The sequence below is a fragment of the Daphnia pulicaria genome, chromosome 2 (genome assembly GCF_021234035.1).
Source record: "Daphnia pulicaria isolate SC F1-1A chromosome 2, SC_F0-13Bv2, whole genome shotgun sequence".
Taxonomy (NCBI): Eukaryota; Metazoa; Arthropoda; class Branchiopoda; order Diplostraca; family Daphniidae; genus Daphnia; species Daphnia pulicaria.
Genome location: NC_060914.1, coordinates 1,177,354 through 1,187,377, shown reverse-complemented (window position 1 = coordinate 1,187,377; position 10,024 = coordinate 1,177,354).

The window sequence follows — 10,024 nt, the reverse complement described above, 5'->3', positions numbered from 1 at the left end:
AACGGTAAATCAACTTGAAGCATCTGCTGGTGCTGTGTTGATCCCCTTTTTGGTTTCGGCTTTTTCTTTGGAAAAAGTCAAACTTGGGGGCGACTTTTGAACCAGTCAACTCTCGTCGCCAAGTTTGCGCTATGCTGATGGTTAGAGTCAACTTTCCAACAGCAGCTCACAAGGTTTGTGCACGTCTATATGTCAAGTTGGAACAAAAAAAACTTCTCTTAAACGTTCTCGTCCTGTTCAAATAGTTATCCGGTTCTCCTTTGAAGACTTTCCTTTTTCTGTTCTGGGGGGGACGAATCACGGACTCGCAGCTTTTGAATAAATCAACAGCGACGCAGTTGCCCACACACACACTCTGTCCGCCCCTGCTGGACGACGACCGTTTCCCTTATATATGTTGACACAACCGCGACCGGTCTCCAATGACTGTCAATAATAAACCAGAACGAAAATAAACTCGCCGGTTATAGTATCTTAGCTATATACTGTATAGATCTTCTATACAATGTGAAACACTTAAACTTGAAATACTCTGTCGGCTATTTTTTCCTCCCCTATATGTATTTACTATCTATACATTCGTTTACATATTTCCCCTCTCTCCCTCAAATGAAAAAAAAAAGCCTCTTGAGTTTGACTGACAAGAGAGACAGATTGTCTGTGTGTGTTTTTCGAATGATTATATTCGGCTTTTTCCTCTGTGATGTGGTATAGGCCTATAGATTTCTTCACTCCGGACCCTGTGAAACTCCAACTATTTTTATTTTTATTTTTATTTTCCAAAAAGGAAAAACCTGATAGTATTTTTATCGTTATTTATTTATTATTCATTCATTTATTCACATTATTATATTTATTCCCCTGTAGCGCCGGTCTATCTGTGTATATAAATGCGGCCGAAGAAGAGCCCCAGCAGCGCGATAGAACCAAAGTGATTATTGGATTATGAAACGTTTTCCGGCCGCCCCCTTCTATCATCTCTCTCCTGGCCCTGTTGGGATTTGAGAAAATCCTGTCATTCCCATCGCTTTTCGGGACAAACAGGATTTGTTGTGCTGGCGATGCCCGGCACATATCTGGGGGACCGACTGATGGGAATATAAGGAGGCGGTAATGAAGGCATTGTGAGTGTAGAGAGAGACTGCCATATAGTGCGCCAGCATCAGACTATAAAAGCCGCAATTGAATAGGAAGAAGTTTAAGCTATAGGGAACTGCTGTGAAAGAGGCAACATCTTTTGCATATATTGAAAGCGCGGGCTCGTGAAAGGAATTAAAATAACAAATTGCTCCCGCTCTAATGTTGATATTTGTCGTCTGTTTAACGCTGTCATTCTATAAGGCTGTCAATGAGATAGATGAGAAAAAGAACGACATAAAATAGAAGAAGAAAAGAATTAAATAACATCCGAAAACGGACGGAGGATCGACGAACAGGTGACAGACCAAGACGCGCTCATTCGGCAGCCGAGACGATCGCTTCCGCAGCGGCTCTCTTGTAACCTTTCTCCACATAATAACACACTAAAAAAGAAACAAAAAGAAACAAACCAAAGAGCTATAATGACAATTTGGGTTCCTCTTTTCTTTTTTATCAATTCACACGGGAAAGCTTCTGAGCCATCAGCACGATCACGACCGTCAACCGCCGACTGTGCGACATTAAAGACGTTTTTATTATAAGAGTCTCTCCTTGGATATATAAACCTTTTTCCAGCAGTAGAAGAAGAAGAAGATTCCTATATTATACCTACCCGTTCGTCTTCATTCTTTTTTTCCTCTTTTCTTTATATTTTCGTGGATAGTTCAGCAGCACAGCAGATAACCATTTGAGATTTCCTTCTCTTTTGTGTGTCTTTTCCGCCGTATTTATATAACGTTTCGACATCTTCCCCCATTGATTTTCTGGGGAACAAAATCTCCCACCAACAACAACAAGTTTCGTGCTGGGTCGGCTCTTTCTTGCACCAGAGAGTATAGCAGCGTGAGTGTGTGCGTAACATTTTTTGTTTGTTTTTTGTTTTAGCGGAGTGTAACCGCTACCAGCAGCGACCGCTGGGTGGACGACGTTTGGCGTATTGAATAGTGCAGCAGCAGCAGCAGCAGCTATATAGCGTCTATCCATTTAGGAATAAGGATGCAGATTGGAATCTCCCCATATAGATAGTTTATTCTTTTATATTTATACTTGCACTATTCTCTCTTTCTCTTGGCCTCTCTTGGCTTGAAGAACGTATAGATGCATATAATATATAAACGCAGCTATCTTAAGCTTCTCTCTAAGAGGCCGGGTCCTCTTATTTTTATTTTGGTTGAGTACATGTCGTTGCTTTTCATCTTTCTTCTTCGTCTCCCGTTAATAGATGGCCCGCTGCTGATGCGGCAGCTCCCGAAACTGGAAATAAAACTCAAAAAAAAGAATGAGAAGCTAAGCAAGAAGAAGAAGTCTGCTGTCTGTCTGTAGGATATATAGGAATCCATTATAATCTCATGTACCGCCTTCCATCTCTTTTATTTTTACTGTGCACATATCTCGGGCCACTGAATGTTTTTGTATATACAGCATACACACATAGAATAGAGTCAAGAGTGTGTGTAGGTGCTGGATGTGTGTGTAGATCGGTGCTGACTGCAGCACAGCAGTGGTAGGCCCCCCTCACACCACTCCCGAAGGATATATATCTTGCCGCTGTTATCCTTATATTCATCAGGGAGAGTAGTATAGAATAGCCTACAGTGAATATACTCTATAGTAGTGCGCAGATAGAAGAGGCTGCCTTGTGAATTTCACGCTCCGCCGTGTATACGTTCTACATTATACAACGTTGATAATAAACAGCAGAACAGATGAGTGAGAGGCCGCGGGGAGAGACGAATCATACAAAACGAGAATATATTAATGATGGAAGAAATAATCAAAAAGAGTTTCGAATTTTTATGAATGTCACCGGGTCCTCGCGTTTGCGACGCTATCACCTCCGCTCTCCTGTGTGTCCATTTCACGTGTAACAAATAAGTTATAATGCGTCAGATGATGACAATCACATATACAGGCTTTTGTGAAGCATTTGAGAGATTCTCGGAAGAAAGTCGCCCCAGCAGCAGACGATGCGACGATATGTAGAAACATACAGACACGTCAAGCGCGTCGACAACGAGTTTGACTTTGACGTAATTCATTCGATGCCGGCGTAGTTTGTTATATTTCTCGGTATATTGTCTGGCAGGGCAATCTCAAAGGCCATCGCTAATATTACGTCACAAGGAAAGAAGATGACGCAATCGTGACACGGCCGTGCCATGAAAAGAAATGGTGACGGCCGACAAAATGCTGGGAATATAAAACGACGCTAGTATATTCATGTTCCCGAATGTTTCATTTGTTCAATTGTGTGTCTAAACAAATGTTCACACGATGGAAACAAGTCCCTCTCCCGCATCTACAATCACCGCGTCATCAGGAAAGCCAAGAAAAAATGTTGAAAACTTGTTCCCGATCGAAGAAGAGCGGATGGCATCACAAAAAGGAGGACACGCGATGATTGAAGATGTTATTTTTCCTTTTCCAACTATAGGAGAGAATCGGGTGAAAACATCCTTCCACTTTTCAAAATGGACACGCCACAAGGCAAAGCATTGGCTCTGATTGAGCTGACGATGCGCATCGAGTCCATTTCTGGTGTATTGTCACATTTGGCTTTGATCGCAAATGTACACAGCACACGTCTTCCAACAACATATAGATGTGATTTGAATGAAATATTTTAGTCTGAATTTCTCTTTTGTGTTGCTGGCAGCAGGGCCTACACGCTGGGAGTATAGACAGTCTGCAGTACTTGAAATGTCGTTTGGTATGTCGGAATTCAGAGCGATCGTCTGGCGATCATTTCCCTGCCACATTCCCCTCATGAGTCTCTCGATCGTCAACTACTGTTAGAAGGTCTCAACCATCTCACATGGAGAGAGAGAGAGAGATAGGATAGGCCCAAAAACGGTAGACCCTATCGCTGCAGGAGATCGGCCGAAAAGAGACAAGCGGAGCAACAACAACAACAACAACGAAAATGGGCCCAAAAAGAGAAAAAAAGGGGGGAATTGCTAAGTGAAAAAGAGATGGCGAAAAGAGATAAAAGAGTCAACGACAAAAAGGAACTCTATAACATCAAAACACAGCTATAGACGAGCGAGTGTGCTTGGATTATAATGTACATTTCTTTTAGACGCTCGCTCGTGTACATCAAGGTCGCTGTTGTCGTCTATATGTGTTTGTACTGCTGCTGTGTACAAAAAACACGTCGCAGAGAAAAGGCATATAGACACACACACACATGTCTGTATAGCATGACTCTATGGTATCACGCTGCGCAGTCGTGTGGTTATAGATCGAAAAGAGGCGCGGTCGAGAGCAGGCCTACATCTAAGCTTTGCCAGTAGTGTCGTCGTCTGTATTATGATATGCATTCCCAGACTCTTTTTTTCCCGTTCATCCGAGTGCCGCAACATTTCTAGAAAAATAGAATGAACGAAAAAATTAAAAAGATAGACGCATTATATGGAAAGTCATTTTTTTCTTATGTAAGAGTATAAGACTGACGTCTGTTGTTATGGAGACGCCCACTCTGTCAGTTTCTCTCTCTCTCTAGCTGTGGCCACCTTTCGAAAACATCGCCCTACAAACGGATGGTGTACGGTTGTTGTTGTTGTTGTATTCATCGCCCGGCATCTGCATGATGCGCCCCATTTCTCCGTGTACAGATACGAGACATTGTGATCTGCCGGTCAAGATAAACAACAACTCGGATGGAGGCAAAAGTGCTGGCAAATGCGCGAAAGAATAAGAATAACAGAGATCAAAAGAGAGAGATGACTTTTTTGTGTGATATGTATTTCTTTTAGATTTTCCCAGCAGGCGGAGAAGATGCGGAATCACGTCGTTCCGCTTCATGGCCCAAAGACTGTGAGGGACGTCTATAGCGTCAGATGTTGTACAGTATGTCGTCGTCCGTGATGTTTTTGCTGTGTAGATGCTGGGCATCTCTCGTCTCCCAGTTAGAGTCGAGGAATTTATTGTCCGCCCGCGCGCGGATTCCGGTCTCAGATAAGAAAAAAAGAGATTCCTCCGCTCTCTTCTTCTTCTTTTTCCTATGCCACTTCCATTCCATCAACCGCATTTGACAATTGCGCGCCTCTTGCCGCCTACAACAACAACAACTCTGACTCGTCTCAGACAAACAAATGTTGTTGTTTGCCTCTTAGAGTGTCGGGGGGCCATAGGGATAACGGACGAGCAGCAGGGGAAGATGGAATGTGCACATACCGGGTCATCTTCTTCGATTTTTTCCCGTTGGTGGTGGTGGAACCCGGTCATGGAATTCCCTTATAGGTTATATACAACATCCATAGCGGAGGATATACGACTCTATCTAGTCTATAGGTGTACATGTTCCCCCATCGGTTTGTCTCGAAGGTGAGAGCTTAATGATGAGGCCACACACACACGCGCCGCAAACAGAAAAAACCAGAACCAAAAACTAAAACTAAAAATATTTTCTGAAAGTCGTAGATCCTTTTGACCCGGAGTGTAAAAAAAGAATCAGGACAAACTTATTGGGAATCTTGAAGTTGTTTTCGAAAAAAAGAAAAAGAAATACGAGTCGAAGGAAATCACCAATTTGGTCCCACAAGAGGAGAGAATAATGTCTTTTGTTGTAATGGGAGCTATAGAAAAAAGACATTTGAAGGTTTCTCATTGCCCTGTTGGAAAACCCAGCCGGATGGAGGAACTAGAAATCAATTCGTACTCTTTTTTCTTCCAAGGGTGGGACGCGAGAGTTAAATTTGTCACATGAGGAACAAGGGAGGAGACGGAAATGTGTGAAAGATCTCACGTTGCAAGGCCGGAAATGTGTCGTACGAGAGAGAAATGAGAGAAGAGCGCAGCAGCACCAGCAAAGAAAGAGCTTGTCTTGTCTATATAGTATAGTAGCCATATACATATTTTTACTGATGATGATGATAGCTTCTTCATCCCTTTGCGTGTTGAACAAATTAGCCACCGGAGTGGATGACGGAAGGGAAAGAGAATGACAGAGCCACACATTTCTTCTTCTTCTTCTTCTTCTTCTTGTGTGGGAGAGAAGAGAAAATATGCCAGACAAGAAAAGATGAAAGACAAACTATTCGGGAATAAGTCATCTGACGGCTGTTGTGCTCAGCTCATTCCATCAATCAGCAGCAGCCAGAGCAAAGAAACAGAAACAAAAGGAAACAAAACAAAAAAAACCAGAAATCATTTTCTATATATCCTTCAGAAATGTCTTGTAAAGAGAAACAAAAAAGATATTCCCGGCGACGACACGACCCCGGTGATGTCTTACATTCAAAGAAACAACATGCGCACACACACAAACCAGAAGAAAGAAAGTATAACCCCCAAAAAATTTATTTGATGCGCGTGTTACTGGTTTTATCCCGCCGTCAACCGTTCGTTTCTGGTTTTTACGGCCGCGTCTCGTCCTGGAAATGTTTTTTACTTGACGCCAGGCGCGCAAGTCTCACAGCAGATGGGCCATCTACACACACATGTACACATCCAGGGCGCATTGATGGATGTGTCGCACGGTTAAAATGGATACGGCGTATAGAGAACAACAATGTCGTCAAGAAAAATTTCATTCAACTCGTCGTCGTCCGCCAGAGAGACTTGGCGGAAGACGGTGAGTAAATCTCGTCGGATGATATGTGTGTGAAAGTTGCAGCTCCCTGGAACAAACAAACCAAAAAAAGAGAAAACAGCATTTTCTCTGCTCCGTTCTCTCAACTTGTTCTTTTTATTTTTCACTCCAAATGACAATAACAATCTGGGAGCGTTATAGTGCGGAGACATGCAGGAGGCGCCCAATAGGGTTTTGAGCTCCTTATATTTCTGGTGAGGAGGACTCCTTTTAGCCAGCCATTCAGTTGTGTGTGTGTGTGTGTATTTATATTTATATTTATGCTTGCTATATAGTTTTCAAAAGGGGGGACGGACGGATGGACGGACGGGTGATGGCGGACCCGTGATAGCCCAACTCAACTAATGGTGAGATGACCCGGGCTTTTATTTATTTTATTAGTGGAAGCACTCTGTGAACCTTACGGGGGTTACTGGCTGCTGTTGCTGCCTCTTGTCTTTTTCCTTTTTCTTTCAAATTTTCTGGGATGCTGCGACTTCTTGGGGTTTTGAACTCTCCGGCATATTGTCACCAACAGCCGAGCCGAGCCGAGTGCCGAGTGTTGTGCTGGGCCTCTTGGTGGGCCCCTCTCTGTTTGTCCTCTTCACTGGCTGTTTGTTGTATACATACACGGCAGAATAGGAGAAAGAGATACAGTGACCAGTTGAAAATAAGGCTCGAAATTTATTAGTGGGACCTTTTTTCTTTCCTCTTCTATACGCGCTATCTATTAGTGGAAAGTCTCCATCTTTTTATTTATATACAACGCCTGTAATAGGGTTAGGGCCCTGTGCTATAGCCCCATCTTTATAAATAAAAAGGCAAGACGAGCTGGGGGAAAAGAGAGATGAATGGCCATTGCCTGTGTCCAGGCAAAAGACAAAGAGACGACGGAGAGAGAGAGCGGCCATATGTCCACTATATAAGCGACTCTATGGCCGCCAACACACGAAACACCCAAAATAAGAGAGAGAAAGAAAGAAACAGAGAAACAAAAAAAAAATGTAATAAAATAAAATAAACCCGTCAAGTCGCGGCCAGATCAGATGTGCCAACCACAAGTTCCGTGTATAAACCCATTACCATACTACACACCAACCCAAAAGTAATATCTAGAATGCATTTTTTTAGACATCTACATTATTTCTTTCGGGTTAGATTATTCCCCCAGCACACACACACACGCACAAAGGGAATATAGACGGACATATTTCAACTGTTATTCGATAGTATATGGCTGTCGCCGTCGTTGACCTGCCAAATGATCTTGACGGACCGTGACTTGATTATATCCGCACACAAACAGCCGAAACGAAATGTATTTCTATTCTCTTTTTCTATTTCTTCTTCTTTCTTTTTGTATCCATTGTCTACACTTGTTTTCATCATTTCTTTCTTCTTCTTTTGGTTCGGGTTCGTTGGAGACGATCACGAGTCTCAGCAACGCGGCCCGCCGGAGCGTGAAAAAAACTAGCTGAACAACAGAAAACGGGAAAATGATTATTTCAATTTCAATCGTATAGTCGCACTCTCTGACGTCATATCGCAATTTATTCAAAGTAAAAAGTGAGTGCCGCTGTATAGTGGTGTCATTCGGCGACGTTTATCTTTCCTCGCCATTTTTCTCCGCTTCATTCCGCTCATTTTTTCGATCGATAACGTCGGACGGATGAGATGGCGCTATCAAAGGCGGATGCAGTGCGCAAGAGACAACGGCGGAATCTACGCTCGGAAAAAAGTTCTTAATTTGCTACGGAGAGTTTATTAGAGTTCTTATAATCCGCCGTTTCAATATGTACTCACGGTGCACAAAAAAAAAATAAAGTTTCGTGTCTATAAACCTCTTGACCACGACAATGTGATCCGAACGAACGAAAATAATGACGACAACAATCTGGTACGCGCACGGACACACAGACAAAAAACGTGACTTCCTGGACGGACGCAAATCGATTACGTCAATTCTATTTTTTTTTTTATCTTTTTAAAAAAGGTATATAAATGTGCATAGACTAGACACAATAGGAACTCGACTTATTATTATTTTTCTTTTCTTTTTTCAATTGTTCAAAGGAAAAAAAAAATTGATGGAATCGCGTTATTTTTTTTCTTCTTTTTCCTCCTCCGGCCCTGGAAATTGTGAAATTTGAAAGAAAAAAAGATTATATAAGGAATGCCCTTCTTCCTTTTTTTTTTGTTTTGTTGTTGACATTGGAGTGGATCCGGATATTGGCGGGTGGGGTTCCGCCACTCGACACGATTCCGCACGAACGGCATTTTTCCAATTTTTTCACGAGCCGAGGCGCAACGGATGATCGAGACTATACGCCAGGAAGAGAGCCTCCCCACGATCGAGCAAACTCGACGAGTGTATCCACATAGCCGCTCAATAAAGCATACGCGGAAGAAAAAAGAAAAGAAAAATAAAAGGGGTTGACATGAGCCGTGGGTGGATGAAGAGAAGAGAGCCTATGTGGATGTTGTTGGGGCTGGCTGGATGGTTCGACTTCATTGGAGGGCATAGCGGGAAGATATGCCCAGCCGACGAAAAGGGGAGAACTGACGTATACAAAGATGCAGCTATCTGATATACACGCTGAAATAAAAACTAAAAATTTTCTAGAGAAGAGAAAAATAAAAAGTACTGGAAGACAAAAGATGGGCCGTGCTGATTGGATCCGGACGGCGACCCAGCACTCGAAGCTTCCTCGTCTTTTTTCTTCTTTTTTTTGCCGAGCCTCTTTGATCCTTATCGGATATGTACAGTGTACCCGAATACATCCATCGTCGTTGGGTCCCCCCCCTTCTCAGACCTATCAGCATCATATCCTCATAGAGTTCTTTTTTTTTTAAATAGAAAAAAAGTATCTGTCCTGCATCGGCCCATGTGTCACAAACATTCTTCTTCATGGCCGGCCGAATTCACTGGAGAGGAAACACAGAACAGAGTACTGTATCGAGCGGCCGGCCCAGCAAGCACAAAATGCGCCAAAAAAGTTCGTTTTTTCCGCAGCAGTTGATCCAATCCAGCAGCAACACCATATTTATTTCAGAATGTCGGATAAGGACACTGTTGTCAGTGGGACACAACTCAACTGGTCGGACGTCGTAATTCTTATGACACAGCCGACTCACAAGGATTTTTTTGTTTTGTTTTTTCTTCGCCGTAAATTCGTCACATTTTATATTGCGCGCCAGCCAAACGGGTCGGGTTCGTGTGTCTGCACTCTGCCGTGACAAGCGCGCGGGCTTTATGATTTTTCAGTTGTTTTTTTTTTTTTTTTTTTTTTTTAATTTGTTGTTTGATTTCCG